At 39.4% G+C, this 16,127-nt stretch overlaps 2 non-coding genes across 2 annotated transcripts; both read left to right on the forward strand.

Moving 5' to 3' along the window:
- The first annotated feature begins 5,610 nt into the window (after window positions 1–5,610).
- On the forward strand, window positions 5,611–5,718 carry LOC130938372 (small nucleolar RNA R71). The gene has a single exon (XR_009069540.1). It is a non-coding gene; the product is annotated as a small nucleolar RNA R71 (small nucleolar RNA).
- An 8,568-nt stretch (window positions 5,719–14,286) lies between these two features.
- LOC130938373 (small nucleolar RNA R71) lies at window positions 14,287–14,394 on the forward strand. The gene has a single exon (XR_009069541.1). It is a non-coding gene; the product is annotated as a small nucleolar RNA R71 (small nucleolar RNA).
- Window positions 14,395–16,127: the final 1,733 nt, after the last annotated feature.

The raw sequence follows: 16,127 nt of genomic DNA on the forward strand, positions 1-16,127 counted from the left end.
TGTTTGTCTCCTTTAATGATGAGGTATGATTATTCCCCATGATTGATTGAATTCCTGTAACATTATTGGAAGTTACTTGTTCCCCAAGCACTTGGAAAATAGTTAGCATGCATGTATGCTTGTGAATTTCTGATCTTAATTTGGTGTGTGAACACCAAACTTAGTTCCTTGCCTAATGCATCAAATTAAATACATGAAGAAACCTCATGTGCTTTTATTAAGAAAACAACTATGAGCTAAAAAGACAAACTATGCATTAGAGGTTGAACTTCTGTCAAGTGAGTTCTTTGGTTGTTAGAGCAATGCTTTATCACTGAAGGGTTGCAATGCACTCTTCAGCTGGAGTCTTTGGTGGAACACCAAACTTAGAGTTCCACATTCACCCTTGAAATGTTTTGGTGTGCAACACCAAACTTAACTCCTCACAATACAGAGAACTCAAATTGAAGTTTTTATTGAGAAAATCATGAAAAGAGAATTACCTTAGGTTGGGTTGCCTCCCAACAAAGTGCTTTTTTAGCGTCGCTAGCTCGACGATTGCTTCTCTAGTTGAGGTTATACTTCTGTTTAGGAGCTTCCCCCATGCTGCCCAAGTAGTGTTTGAGTCTTTGCCCATTCACAGTGAATGTCCTCTTTGAGCTTTCTTCCATGATTTCTATGTGTCCATAAAGTGAGACTTTTGTGACTAGAAAGGGCCCGGACCATCTTGATTTGAGTTTCCCAGGAAAGAGTTTCAGTTTGGAGTTGTAGAGAAGCACATGTTATCCTTCTTCAAAATTTCTTGGTGCCAGGTTGAGATCATGTCTTCTTTTTGCTTTTTCCTTATAGATCTTGGTATTTTCATAGGCTTGAGACCTAAACTCTTCCAGTTCTTGCAGCTGCAAGATCCTCTTTTCACTAGCAGTGGTGCTGTCCAGGTTTAGTATATTGGGAGCCCAAAAGGCTTTGTGCTCCAACTCTAATGGTAAGTGACAGGCCTTCCTGTACACCAGTTGATATGGGGACATTCCAATTGGTGTTTTGAAGGCTGTCCTGTATGCCCAAAGAGTAGCATCTAGCTTCTTCGCCCAGTCCTTTCTTGATGCACCCACAGTCTTTTCCAAGATCCTTTTTAACTCTCTGTTGGATATCTCGGTTTGCCCACTTGTTTGGGGATGATAAGGTATGGCAACCTTATGCTTTACCCCATATCTTAGGAGTAGGGTCTCCAATGGTCTATTGCAGAAACGACTCCCTCCGTCACTGATGAGGGCTCGTGGGACTCCAAATCTGGTTTATGACTACCTTGTTGTCATTTGTTGGGGTTGCCACGGCCTCCACCTATTTAGATACATAGTCCACTGCCACCAAGATATACTTGTTTGAATATAAGGTTGGGAATGGTCCCATGAAGTCGATCCCCCATACATCAAATAGTTCAACTTCTAGAATGTATTGCTGTGGCATCTCATTTCTCTTGGGCAGATTTCCAACCCTTTGGCACTCATTGCAGCTCCTCACCAGTTCCTTAGCATCCTTGAAGATTGTGGGCCAAAAGAACCCACATTGCAGTACCTTTGCTGTGGTTTTTTCTCCTCCATAGCTAGCGCTATGACAACTCCACAGGACCTCTCGTCCTTTTTCTTCTGAAATGCACAGGATTCCATCTGAGCATTTCTTGAAGAGATAAGGTTCATCCCAAATTAAATACTTAGCATCATTGATGAGTTTTCTTCTTTGATGTTTGTTGATCCAAGGGGGTAGGTCACCGGCTGCTTTAAAATTGGCAATATCTGCAAACCAGGGTGCTTTGTGAACCAACATTAACTGCTCATCTGGGAAGAACTCATTTACACTTGTATCATGTGTAGCATCTTTCTCACAAGGGATTCTGGATAGATGATTTGCTACCTTGTTCTCCACACCTTTTATGTCTCTAATCTCAATGTTGAATTCTTGCAACAATAGGATCCATCTGATTAGTCTTGGTTTTAACTCTTGTTTGGCAAATAGATATTTGAGTGCTGTGTGATCAGTGAAAATAATAACTTTAGAGTCAATGAGGTATGATCTAAATTTGTCAAATGCAAAAACTATTGCCAGCAACTCCTTTTCGGTTGTGGTATAATTTTGTTGAGTGTCATTAAGGACCTTGCTGGCATAGTATATGACATGCACCAAATTTTCTTTCCTCTATCCTAACACTGCCCCAACTGCGAAATCAGATGCATCACACATCAGTTCGAATGGCAGATTCTAATCAGGTAGGGGTGATGATTGTAACACCCTAACTACCAAAGCTCACGCTTCCGGCTGCGCGACTCTGATAGCTCGGACATTACGACGACACTTTTACTATTTAATACTAAAATATGAGCCTGTTTAAAACTTTAAACCGCAAAACCGCATCTCAAAAATACTTTTGCTATACAACGTACATCCATAGATACCATATAACTTACAAAAACTCTTAAAAGATACATCCATATATATACATACATATATATAAGTAATATTACAAACATTAATCAATACAATTCCTATCCCTCTGACAGAATATATCAAGATAAGGGCGAGGGTACAAAAATAATAATCTAAAGCAATACAGAACATCTCAATAACAAATAAATAAACTCTTCGTAACTTCTGCGCCCATATCCTGAAAGGGGAAAAATGTAAGGGGTGAGAACATCATCCTCGAAAGGGTTCTCAGTAGAGGGTTTTTGGGAATTACTGCAATAGGGATACATGAAGATAAACCATACCAGTGATTAATAACCGTCCCATGCCTCTTTTCAAAAACAACAGTTTGCAATAAAAGTAAAGTCGGAAATCTTTTCTGAAAGAGAAACCATTCAATTCTCAAAAACTCAAAAGCCTTTCAAAACGGTTTATCTATGCGGAACCAAAATAGCCTTTCATTATTTTATTCCAAACCAGAAACACAGAACCGAAATCAACCATCAGTTCATCTCATTCCAACAACGGCCCTAGGCCCAAACAATCAAATCATGGCCCTAGGCCCAAACCATCCAACCTTCAACCAAATCACCACAATCCAACAAAGTCCCAGTCGCAAACACAGATAGGAAGATGCAAGCACAAACAAACAGTTATTGCAAGTAGAACAATTAGCAATTAATCACATAGGCAAACCAAGTACAATATGCACACCCAAACAATGTCACATAGATGCATATGATGCATGCCTGTCCCTAGTAGCTGATGATATCATCTGTCGGTTATATAGCCAACCCGACACGTCCTGGTAGCTAACCATGGACAGAAACACCCATCGTGGAGCAAGTAAGTTTGAGCTACAACCCCCTTGCTACTACCCGCTCAACCCAGAGCCAGTGGAATAACCACTACTGCGGCTACTACCCAGGCGGGTGTTTAACAGCTCAACCTGGAGCGAGTGGATTCACCACTACTACCGCTACTACCCAGGCGTCACAGTCTCTGACCTGGAGCAAGTGGGACGAACCACAACCCTTACTACTACCCAGGTACCTCAAGTATATATTCATTCAGTCCAGCCATGGATCAACATCCATCTCAGCCATTCGGCTTAAATTCATAATTCATAGTCAGCCATACGGCCCATAACTCATTCGGCAATTAGTCATAAGTCAATATCATACACAGCCATTCCGGCTCACGGTTCAATCCAGAACCAGCCAACATTCATAATCATACACAGCCATTCCGGCCCATAACAAAACAGCACTTCCACACTCAACATCATCAAATTCATAAAACTGGCATTTAAGCCATAAATCACTTTTCTCAAGCCATTTCACTTTGAAATCAAATTTCAACTCTTTTCAGCCTTGGCTTTAAAGATCTCATTTCTCAAATCATCTCAGGTTCATAAGCCAAATTTACTCAAAGTGAGTTCCCTTTTTAAAACAAAGCCACTCTCGGCATTCTCTTTCCAAAACTTCCAAAACCATGGAAAGTTAAAGATTCATTTTGGGAACATTCAAAATCACCCATCCAACAATGGGATTTTATAACAAAAGTTTCTTGCCAGAGTCCCAAGTCTTTAGGGAAGGTCAACTTATATAAATTCCTTAAAATTCATTGAAACTCTTAAAATCATAAATTCTTGGTTCAAGTAAATAAAACTGAATTTATTATGAAACCGATCATACAAAATCACAAGTTCCAACCCGGTCCAAAAATCAACTCATTTGAAACGGAACCGGTTCATTTGAATCAAACCACTTTCAGTTTTCTTTTTGGAACCCATTTTTCCAACTCTTCCAAAATGCCTCAAACTTGATTACTCAATCAAAAGTCTAGGTTCCTTTAAAAATCACTGAAAACTCCTTTTTATATTGAAATCAATATTAAAGCATCATTATTTCCTTCAGTGATTCAAACGGTAAAAATAGTTCAGTTCTAAATAAGCCGAACTCAACGTATAAGTTTCATCAAATAAATTAAGCTTGAAAACATAAATATCCTTTTAATAAATCAAATAATACAATTTCTCAAATCCAACCCTTTTTAAATAACCTTACAAACAAGTGTAGGATTTTGTAGAAATTTCGGCAGCACCTCCCCTAAAACTTGGACTTTTGCCACCCGGTTCGGGTCCCAACTAAACCATTTCTCATTCCTTTTCAACAGCTCAAAACCAGAAATCAATTTAAAGTAAGCTAAATCCAACAATCGCCTCAGTGGCGTATCTCAAGGATACCATTTCAAAATTAACTCAATATCGATCGATATAACTCATTTCCAAAGCTTTGAAGAAACGGTTCAAAAACAAATCATTTGTCCAAAACCAAATCAATTAAAATAAACCAGGCTGAATTCAAAAGTGCATTCGACTTTTCACATCATTGAAATAATTGACTCAATTCAAACCAATCCTCAACGGTTTAAACTCAGAGTTCAAATCTTTAAAGAATCAAAAGTGCTAGGAGGGAGTTCAGTAACTTTCTTGCTCAGCTGACCCACTTGTCCTTCCAAATTTCTGATGGAGGACCTTGTTTCATTCATGAAACTTTGAGTGGTCTTTATTAGATCAGAGACCATTGTTGCTAAGTCAGAAGTATTCTGCTTAGAACTCTCTGTCTGTTGCTGAGAAGATGATGGAAAAGGTTTACCATTGTTAAACCTGTTTCTTCCACCATTATTATTGAAACCTTGTTGAGGTCTCTCTTGATTCTTCCATGAGAGATTTGGGTGATTTCTCCATGAAGAATTATAGGTGTTTCCATAGGGTTCTCCTAGGTAATTCACCTCTTCCATGGAAGGGTTCTCAGGATCATAAGCTTCTTCTTCAGATGAAGCATCCTTAGTACTGTTTGGTGCATTTTGCATTCCAGACAGACTTTGAGAAATCAAATTGACTTGTTGAGTCAATATCTTGTTCTGAGCCAATATGGCATTCAGAGTGTCAATCTCAAGAACTCCTTTCTTCTGACTAGTCCCATTGTTCACAGGATTCCTTTCAAAAGTGTACATGAATTGGTTATTTGCAACCATTTCAATCAATTCTTGAGCTTCTGCAGGCGTCTTCTTCAGATGAAAAGATCCTCCAGTAGAGCTATCCAAAGACATCTTGGATAGTTCAGAGAGACCATCATAGAAGATACCTATGATGCTCCATTCAGAAAGCATGTCTGAGGGACATCTTCTGATTAATTGTTTGTATCTTTCCCAAGCTTCATAGAGGGATTCTCCATCCTTCTGTCTGAAGGTTTGGACTTCCACTCTAAGCTTACTCCATCTTTGTGGTGGAAAGAACTTTGCCAAGAAGGCATTGACTAGCTTTTCCCAAGAGTCCAGGCTTTCTTTAGGTTGAGAATCCAACCATATTCTAGCTCTGTCTCTTACAGCAAAAGGGAATAGCATCAGTCTGTAGACCTCAGGGTTAACCCCATTAGTCTTGACTGTGTCACAGATTTGCAAGAACTCAGCTAAAAACTGATGAGGATCTTCCATTGGAAGTCCATGAAACTTGCAATTCTGTTGCATTAGAGAAACTAATTGAGGCTTAAGCTCAAAGTTGTTTGCTCCAATGGCAGGGATAGAGATGCTTCTCCCATAGAAATCAGGAGTAGGTGTAGTAAAGTCACCAAGCACCTTCCTTGCATTGTTTGCATTGTTGTTGTTTTCGGCTGCCATGTGTTCTTCTTCCCTGAAGAATTCGGTCAGGTCCTCTAAAGAGAGTTGTGCCTTGGCTTCTCTTAGCTTTCGCTTCAAGGTCCTCTCAGGTTCAGGGTCAGCTTCAACAAGAATGCCTTTGTCTCTGCTCCTGCTCATATGAAAGAGAAGAGAAACAGAAAGTGTGGAATCCTCTATGTCACAGTATAGAGATTCCTTGAAATGTCAGAGGAAAAGAGAAATAGAAAGAAGAAGGAGAAGAAGAATTCGAACTTTACTTAGATGAGGTTCGAATTGTGCATTTAGAAGGAGTGGTACTCCATAAATAGAAGGATGTGGGAAGGAGGGAAGAGAATTTTCGAAAATTCATTAAAATATTTTGAAAACATTTTTGAAAAACATTAATTGATTTTCGAAAATCAAAGTGGAAAAGAAATCAAGTGATTTTTGAAAAAGATTTTGAAATTAGAAATTAAAAAGATTTGATTGAAAACTAATTTGAAAAAGATGTGGTTAAAAAGATTTAATTGAAAAGTTATGGTTTTAAAAAGATGTGATTGAGAAGATATGATTTGAAAACAATTTTAAAAGATATGATTTGAAAACACTTTGAAAAGATATGATTTTAAAAATTAATGACTTGCCTAACAAGAAAAGATATGATTCAAACATAAAACCTTCCTCAACAGAAAAGGCAACAATTTTTGAGATGTTCAATCAAATCATTAATTGTTAGTAAGTATCTTTTAAAAAGGAAAGAAATTGATTTTGAAAACATTTGATTGAAAAGATTTGATTTGAAAAAGATTTGATTTTGAAAAACTAAGAAAATTGATTTGAAAACAAAATCTTCCCCCTAGCACCATCCTGGCGTTAAACGCCCAGAATGGTATACATTCTGGCGTTTAACGCCCAAAATGCTACCTCTTTGGGCGTTAAACGCCCAACCAGGTGCCCTGGCTGGCGTTTAAACGCCAGTCTGCCTTCTTCACTGGGCATTTTTGAATGCTCAGCTTTTTCTGTGTAATTCCTCTGCAGTATGTTCTGAATCTTCAATTCTTTGTATCATTGACTTGAAAAGACACAAATTAAAAATATTTTTGGATTTTTAATAATCAAAATGCAAAATGAATCAATTAACAATGCATGCAAGACACCAAACTTAGCAGTTTGTATACTACTGACACTAACAATATGAGAATGCATATGAGACACACAAAATACTTCAAGTCAATAGAATTCAAAGATCAAAACAAAGAAATATATGCATGGATTCGAAAATTATAACAAAAACATGCATTTGACACCAAACTTAGGATGAGACACTAAACTTATGCAAGAAACATCAAATATTTTTGGTCTTTTTGGTTTTGTAAATTTTTTTGTGTTTTTCGAAAATTAAGTAGGAAAAGGTATCAAAATTCTTAATGAGAATTCCAGGAATCAGTGCAATGCTAGTCTAAGACTCCGGTCCAGGAATTAGACATGGCTTCACAGCCAGCCAAGCTTTCAAAGAAAGCTTCGGTCCAAAACACTAGACATGACCAAAGGTCAGCCAAATCTTAGCAGATCACTGCTCCAAGAGCAAAATTGATGAGAATCAACAAGCTCTTGTGGTGATAAGTTGAAACCTCGGTCCAATCAGATTAGACATGGCTTCTCAGCCAGCCAGATTTCAACAAATCATCATGAAACTCTAGAATTCATCTTCAAGAATTTCGAAAAAAATTAATACCTAATCTAAGCAACAAGATGAACCGTCAATTGTCCAGCCTAAACAATCCCGGGCAATAACACCAAGAACTTGATGTTGTTGCCGGATCTTGGCACTGATGTTACCAAAAGCTTGCTCAAAACTTGAACAATCCCCGGCAACGGCGCCAAAAACTTGGTGCGCGAAATTGTGAACAATACTTTTTCACAACTCAAATAATCCCCGGTAATGGCTCCAAGAACTTGGTGGCTCAATACCATGGCATTACACAACTTCGCACAACTAACCAGCAAGTGCACTGGGTCGTCCAAGTAATAAACCTTACGTGAGTAAGGGTCGATCCCACGGAGATTGTTAGTATTGAAGCAAGCTATGGTCATCTTGTAAATCTTAGTCAGGCAAACTCAGATGTATATGGTGATGAACGAAAATAACATAAAAGATAAGGATAGAGATACTTATGTATATCATTGGTGTAAGAGCTTCAGACAAGTGTATGAAGATGCCTTCCCTTCCGTCTCTCTGCTTTCCTAATGCCTTCATCCAATCCTTTCTTACTCCTTTCCATGGCAAGCTCGTGTAAGGTTTCACTGTTGTCAGCAGCTACCTCCCATCCGCGCAGTGAAAGCTAATGCACACACTCTGTCACAGTGCTGCCAATCACCGGTTTGGTTCCCTCCCCTACCGGAATAGAATAACTCTTTTGCGTCTGTCACTAACGCCCAGTAGGTTACAGGTTTGAAGCACGTCACAGTCATTCAATCATTGAATCCTACTCAGAATACCACAGACAAGGTTAGACCTTCTGGATTCTCTTGAATGCTGCCATCAGTTCTTGCCTATACCACGAAGACTCTGATCTCACGGAATGGTTGGCTCGTTTGTCAGGCGAGCACTCGGTTGTCAGGCGATCAACCATGCATCGTGCAATCAGAAATCCAAGAGATATTCACCAAGCCTCGAATGCTTGTAGAACAAGAATGGTTGTCAGTCACCTTGTTCATAGGTGAGAATGATGATGAGTGTCAATCATCACCTTCATCAAGTTGAAGAACAAGTGATATCTTGGTAAAAGAACAAGCGGAATTGAATGGAAGAACAATAGTAATTGCATTAATACTCGAGGTACAGCAGAGCTCCACACCTTAATCTATGGTGTGTAGAAACTCCACCGTTGAAAATACATAAGCATAAGGTCTAGGCATGGCCGAATGGCCAGCCTCCCAATGATCTAAGATAGCATAAAACTCAAAGATAGCTACCAAGATGTGTCTTAAATACAATAGTAAAAGGTCCTACTTATAGAAAACTAGTACATAGATGGGTAAATGACATAAAAATCCACTTCCGGGCCCACTTGGTGTGTGCTTGGGCTGAGCAATGAAGAAATTTCGTGTAGAGACTCTCCTTGGAGTTAAACGCCAGCTTTAGTGCCAGTTTGGGCGTTTAACTCCCAATTAGGTGCCAGTTCCAGCGTTTAACGCTGGGATTTCTTGAGGTGACTTTGAACGCCGGTTTGGGCCATCAAATCTTGGGCAAAGTATGGACTATCATATATTGCTGGAAAGCCCAGGATGTCTACTTTCCAACGCCGTTGAGAGCGCGCCAATTAGGCTTCTGTAGCTCCAGAAAATCCGCTTCGAGTGCAGGGAGGTCAGAATCCAACAGCATCTGCAGTCCTTTTGAGTCTCTGGATCAGATTTTTGCTCAGGTCCCTCAATTTCAGCCAGAAAATACCTGAAATCACAGAAAAACACACAAACTCATAGTAAAGTCCAGACAAGTGAATTTTAACTAAAAACTAATAAAAATATACTAAAAACTAACTAGATCATATCAAAAACATACTAAAAACAATGCCAAAAAGTATACAAATCATCCGCTCATCACAACACCAAACTTAAATTGTTGCTTGTCCCCAAGCAACTGAAAATCAAATAAGATAAAAGGAAGAGAATATGCAATGAATTCCAAAAACATCTGTGAAGATCAGTATTAATTAGATGAGCGGGGCTTTTAACTTTTTGCCTCTGAACAGTTTTGGCATCTCAATCTATCCTTTGAAATTCAGAATGGTTGGCTTCTTTAGGAACTTAGAATCCAGATAGTGTTAATGATTCTCCTAGTAAAGTATGATGATTCTTGAACATAGCTATTTATTGAGTCTTGGCTGTGGCCCAAAGCACTCTGTCTTTCCAGTATTACCACCGGATACATACATGCCACAGACACATAATTGGGTGAACCTTTTCAGATTGTGACTTAGCTTTGCTAAAGTCCCCAATTAGAGGTGTCCAGGGTTCTTAAGCACACTCTTATTTGCCTTGGATCACAACTCTTATTATTATTTTTTTTTCGTTTTCTTTTTTTCTCTTTTTTTTTCGGTTTTTTTTTTTTTTTTTTTTTTTGAATAGCAATGCTTTTTCTTGCTTCAAGAATCATTTTATTGATTTTTCAGATCCTCAATAACATGTCTCCTTTTTCATCATTCTTTCAAGAGCCAACATTCATGAACCACAAATTCAAGATACATATGCACTGTTTAAGCATACATTCAGAGAACAAAAATATTGCCACCACATCAAAATAATTAAACTATTATAAAATTCAAAATTCATGCAATTCTTCCTTTTTCAATTAAGCACATTTTTATTCAAGAAAGGTGATGGATTCATAGGACATTCATAACTTTAAGGCATAGACACTAAGACACTAATGATCATAAGACACAAGCATGGATAACATAAAGCACTAAAATTCGAAAAACAAAGGAATAAAGAACAAGGAAATCAAGGAATGGGTCCACCTCAGTGATGGCGGCTCTTCCTTGCTTTTGAAGGTCCTATGGAGTGCTTGAGCTCCTCAATGTCTCTTCCTTGCCTTTGTTGCTCCTCTCTCATGATTCTTTGTTCTTCTCTAATTTCATGGAGGAGAATGGAGTGTTCTTGGTGCTCCACCCTTAGTTGTCCCATATTGGAACTCAACTCTCCTAGGGAGGTGTTTAGTTGCCCCCAATAGTCTTGTGGAGGAAAATTCATCCCTTGAGGAATCTCAGGGATCTCATGATGAGTGGGATCTCTTGTGTACTCCATCCTTTTCTTAGTGATGGGCTTGTCCTCATCAATGGTGATGTCTCCCTCTATGTCAACTCCCACTGAATAACAGAGGTGACAAATGAGGTGAGGAAAGGCTAACCTTGCCAAGGTAGAGGTCTTGTCCGCCACCCTATAGAGTTCTTGGGCTATAACCTCATGAACCTCTATTTCTTCTCCAATCATGATGCTATGGATCATGATAGCCCGGTCTATGGTAACTTCGGACCGGTTGCTAGTGGGGATGATTGAGCGTTGTATGAACTCTAACCATCCTCTAGCCACGGGTTTGAGGTCATGCCTTCTCAATTGGACCGGCTTTCCTCTTGAATCTTGCTTCCATTGTGCGCCCTCTTCACATATGACTGTGAGGACTTGGTCCAACCTTTGATCAAAGTTGACCCTTCTAGTGTAAGGATGCTCATCTCCTTGCATCATAGGCAAGTTGAACGCCACCCTCACACTTTCCGGACTAAAATCCAAGTATTTCCCCCGAACCATAGTAAGATAATTCTTTGGATCCGGGTTCACACTTTGGTCATGGTTCTTGGTGATCCATGCATTGGCATAGAACTCTTGAACCATCAAGATTCCGACTTGTTGAATGGGGTTGGTAAGTACTTCCCAACCTCTTCTTCGGATCTCATGGCGGATCTCCGGATATTCACCCTTTTTGAGTGAAAAGGGGACTTCAGGGATCACCTTCTTCAAGGCCACAACTTCATAGAAGTGGTCTTGATGCACCCTTGAGAGGAATCTATCCATCTCCCATGACTCGGAGGTGGAAGCCTTTGCCTTCCCTTTCCTCTTTCTAGAGGTTTCTCCGGCCTTGGATGCCATAAATGGTTATGAAAAAGCAACGCTTTTACCACACCAAACTTAAAATGTTTGCTCGTCCTCGAGCAAAAGAAGAAAGAAAAGAGTAGAAGAAGAAGAAATGAGGAAGAGGGAGATGGTAGTGTGTTCGGCCAAGAAGGGAAGAAAGGGTGTTTAGGTTGTGGAAAATGAAGGGGTAAAGAGGGGTTTATATAGGAAAGAGGGGGATGAGGGTTCGGCCATTTGAGGGTGGGTTTGGGAGGGAAAGTGGTTTGAATTTAAAGGGTGAGGTTGGTGGGGATTTTATGAAGGATGGATGTGAGTGGTGAAGAGAAAGATGGGATTTGATAGGTGAGGGGTTTTTGGGGAAGAGGTGTTGAGGTGATTGGTGAATGGGGGAAGAAGAGAGAGAGTGATGGTAGGGTCCTGTGGGGTCCACAGATCCTGTAGTGTCAAGGAAAAGGCATCCTTGCACCAAATGGCATCAAAATCCACGTTTTGAGCCTTTTCTGGCGTTAAACGCCGGGCTGGTGCCCATTCCTGGCGTTTAACGCCAGGTTTTTACCCTTTACTGGCGTTTAACGCCAGTCTGGTGCCCCTTTCTGGCGTTAAACGCCCAGAATGGTGCCAGACTGGGCGTTAAACGCCCAACAGCTAGCATTACTGGCGTTTGAACGCCAGCTTCTTCTTCTCCAGGGTGTGCTGTTCTTCTTCCTGTTTTTCATTTTGTTTTTGCTTTTTTCATTGTTTTTGTGACTTCTTATGATCATCAACCTACAAAAAAGATAAAATAACAAAAGAAAATAATTAATTATAAAACATTGGGTTGCCTCCCAACAAGCGCTTCTTTACTGTCATTAGCTTGACAGAGGACTCTCATGGAGCCTCAGAGTTGTTCAGAACCGTGTTGGGACCTCCCAACACCAAACTTAGAGTTTGAATGTGGGGGTTCAACACCAAACTTAGAGTTTGGTTGTGGCCTCCCAACACCAAACTTAGAGTTTGACTGTGGGGGCTCTGTTTTGAGAGAAGCTCTTCATGCTTCTTCTCCATGGTGACAGAGGGATATCCTTGGGCCTTAAACACCAAGGATTCTTCATTCACTTGAATGATCAACTCTCCTCTATCAACATCAATCACAGCCTTTGCTGTGGCTAGAAAGGGTCTGCCAAGGATGATGGATTCATCCATGCACTTCCCAGTCTCTAGGACTATGAAATCAGTAGGAATGTAATGGTCTTCAACCTTAACCAGAACATCCTCTATAAGTCCATAGGCTTGTTTTCTTGAATTGTCTGCCATCTCTAGTGAGATTTTTGCAGCTTGCACCTCAAAGATCCCTAATTTCTCCATTACAGAGAGGGGCATGAGGTTTACACTTGACCCCAAGTCACACAAGGCCTTCTTGAAGGTCATGGTGCCTATGGTACAAGGTATAGAAAACTTCCCAGGATCTTGCCTCTTTTGAGGCAGTTTCTGCCTAGACAAGTCATTCAGTTCTTTGGTGAGCAAGGGTGGTTCATCCTCCCAAGTCTCATTTCCAAATAACTTGTCATTCAGTTTCATGATTGCTCCAAGGTAATTAGCAACTTGCTCTTCAGTGACATACTCATCCTCTTCAGAGGAAGAATACTCATCAGAGCTCATGAATGGCAGAAGTAAGTCCAATGGAATCTCTATGGTCTCATTTTGAGCCTCAGATTCCCATTGTTCCTCATTGAGGAACTCAGAGGAGATTGGTACACGCCCACTGAGGTCTTCCTCAGTGGCGTCCTCCTCCTTTCTTTCCTCTCCATATTCGGCCATGTCTATGGCTTTGCACTCTCCTTTTGGATTTTCTTCTGTATTACTTGGGAGAGTGCTAGGAGGGAGTTCAGTAACTTTCTTGCTCAGCTGACCCACTTGTCCTTCCAAATTTCTGATGGAGGACCTTGTTTCATTCATGAAACTTTGAGTGGTCTTTATTAGATCAGAGACCATTGTTGCTAAGTCAGAAGTATTCTGCTTAGAACTCTCTGTCTGTTGCTGAGAAGATGATGGAAAAGGTTTACCATTGTTAAACCTGTTTCTTCCACCATTATTATTGAAACCTTGTTGAGGTCTCTCTTGATTCTTCCATGAGAGATTTGGGTGATTTCTCCATGAAGAATTATAGGTGTTTCCATAGGGTTCTCCTAGGTAATTCACCTCTTCCATGGAAGGGTTCTCAGGATCATAAGCTTCTTCTTCAGATGAAGCATCCTTAGTACTGTTTGGTGCATTTTGCATTCCAGACAGACTTTGAGAAATCAAATTGACTTGTTGAGTCAATATCTTGTTCTGAGCCAATATGGCATTCAGAGTGTCAATCTCAAGAACTCCTTTCTTCTGACTAGTCCCATTGTTCACAGGATTCCTTTCAGAAGTGTACATGAATTGGTTATTTGCAACCATTTCAATCAATTCTTGAGCTTCTGCAGGCGTCTTCTTCAGATGAAGAGATCCTCCAGCAGAGCTATCCAAAGACATCTTGGATAGTTCAGAGAGACCATCATAGAAGATACCTATGATGCTCCATTCAGAAAGCATGTCTGAGGGACATCTTCTGATTAATTGTTTGTATCTTTCCCAAGCTTCATAGAGGGATTCTCCATCCTTCTGTCTGAAGGTTTGGACTTCCACTCTAAGCTTACTCCATCTTTGTGGTGGAAAGAACTTTGCCAAGAAGGCATTGACTAGCTTTTCCCAAGAGTCCAGGCTTTCTTTAGGTTGAGAATCCAACCATATTCTAGCTCTGTCTCTTACAGCAAAAGGGAATAGCATCAGTCTGTAGACCTCAGGGTTAACCCCATTAGTCTTGACTGTGTCACAGATTTGCAAGAACTCAGCTAAAAACTGATGAGGATCTTCCATTGGAAGTCCATGAAACTTGCAATTCTGTTGCATTAGAGAAACTAATTGAGGCTTAAGCTCAAAGTTGTTTGCTCCAATGGCAGGGATAGAGATGCTTCTCCCATAGAAATCAGGAGTAGGTGTAGTAAAGTCACCAAGCACCTTCCTTGCATTGTTTGCATTGTTGTTGTTTTCGGCTGCCATGTGTTCTTCTTCCCTGAAGAATTCGGTCAGGTCCTCTAAAGAGAGTTGTGCCTTGGCTTCTCTTAGCTTTCGCTTCAAGGTCCTCTCAGGTTCAGGGTCAGCTTCAACAAGAATGCCTTTGTCTCTGCTCCTGCTCATATGAAAGAGAAGAGAAACAGAAAGTGTGGAATCCTCTATGTCACAGTATAGAGATTCCTTGAAATGTCAGAGGAAAAGAGAAATAGAAAGAAGAAGGAGAAGAAGAATTCGAACTTTACTTAGATAAAGTTCGAATTGTGCATTTAGAAGGAGTGGTACTCCATAAATAGAAGGATGTGGGAAGGAGGGAAGAGAATTTTCGAAAATTCATTAAAATATTTTGAAAACATTTTTGAAAAACATTAATTGATTTTCGAAAATCAAAGTGGAAAAGAAATCAAGTGATTTTTGAAAAAGATTTTGAAATTAGAAATTAAAAAGATTTGATTGAAAACTAATTTGAAAAAGATGTGGTTAAAAAGATTTAATTGAAAAGTTATGGTTTTAAAAAGATGTGATTGAGAAGATATGATTTGAAAACAATTTTAAAAGATATGATTTGAAAACACTTTGAAAAGATATGATTTTAAAAATTAATGACTTGCCTAACAAGAAAAGATATGATTCAAACAAAAACCTTCCTCAACAGAAAAGGCAACAATTTTTGAGATGTTCAATCAAATCATTAATTGTTAGTAAGTATCTTTTAAAAAGGAAAGAAATTGATTTTGAAAACATTTGATTGAAAAGATTTGATTTGAAAAAGATTTGATTTTGAAAAACTAAGAAAATTGATTTGAAAACAAAATCTTCCCCCTAGCACCATCCTGGCGTTAAACGCCCAGAATGGTATACATTCTGGCGTTTAACGCCCAAAATGCTACCTCTTTGGGCGTTAAACGCCCAACCAGGTGCCCTGGCTGGCGTTTAAACGCCAGTCTGCCTTCTTCACTGGGCATTTTTGAATGCTCAGCTTTTTCTGTGTAATTCCTCTGCAGTATGTTCTGAATCTTCAATTCTTTGTATCATTGACTTGAAAAGACACAAATTAAAAAATATTCTTTGGATTTTTAATAATCAAAATGCAAAATGAATCAATTAACAATGCATGCAAGACACCAAACTTAGCAGTTTGTATACTACTGACACTAACAATATGAGAATGCATATGAGACACACAAAATACTTCAAGTCAATAGAATTCAAAGATCAAAACAAAGAAATATATGCATGGATTCGAAAATTATAACAAAAACATGCATTTGACACCAAACTTAGGATGAGACACTAAACTTATGCAAGAAACATCA

Source organism: Arachis stenosperma, chromosome 6 (genome assembly GCF_014773155.1).
Source record: "Arachis stenosperma cultivar V10309 chromosome 6, arast.V10309.gnm1.PFL2, whole genome shotgun sequence".
NCBI classification, from domain to species: domain Eukaryota; kingdom Viridiplantae; phylum Streptophyta; class Magnoliopsida; order Fabales; family Fabaceae; genus Arachis; species Arachis stenosperma.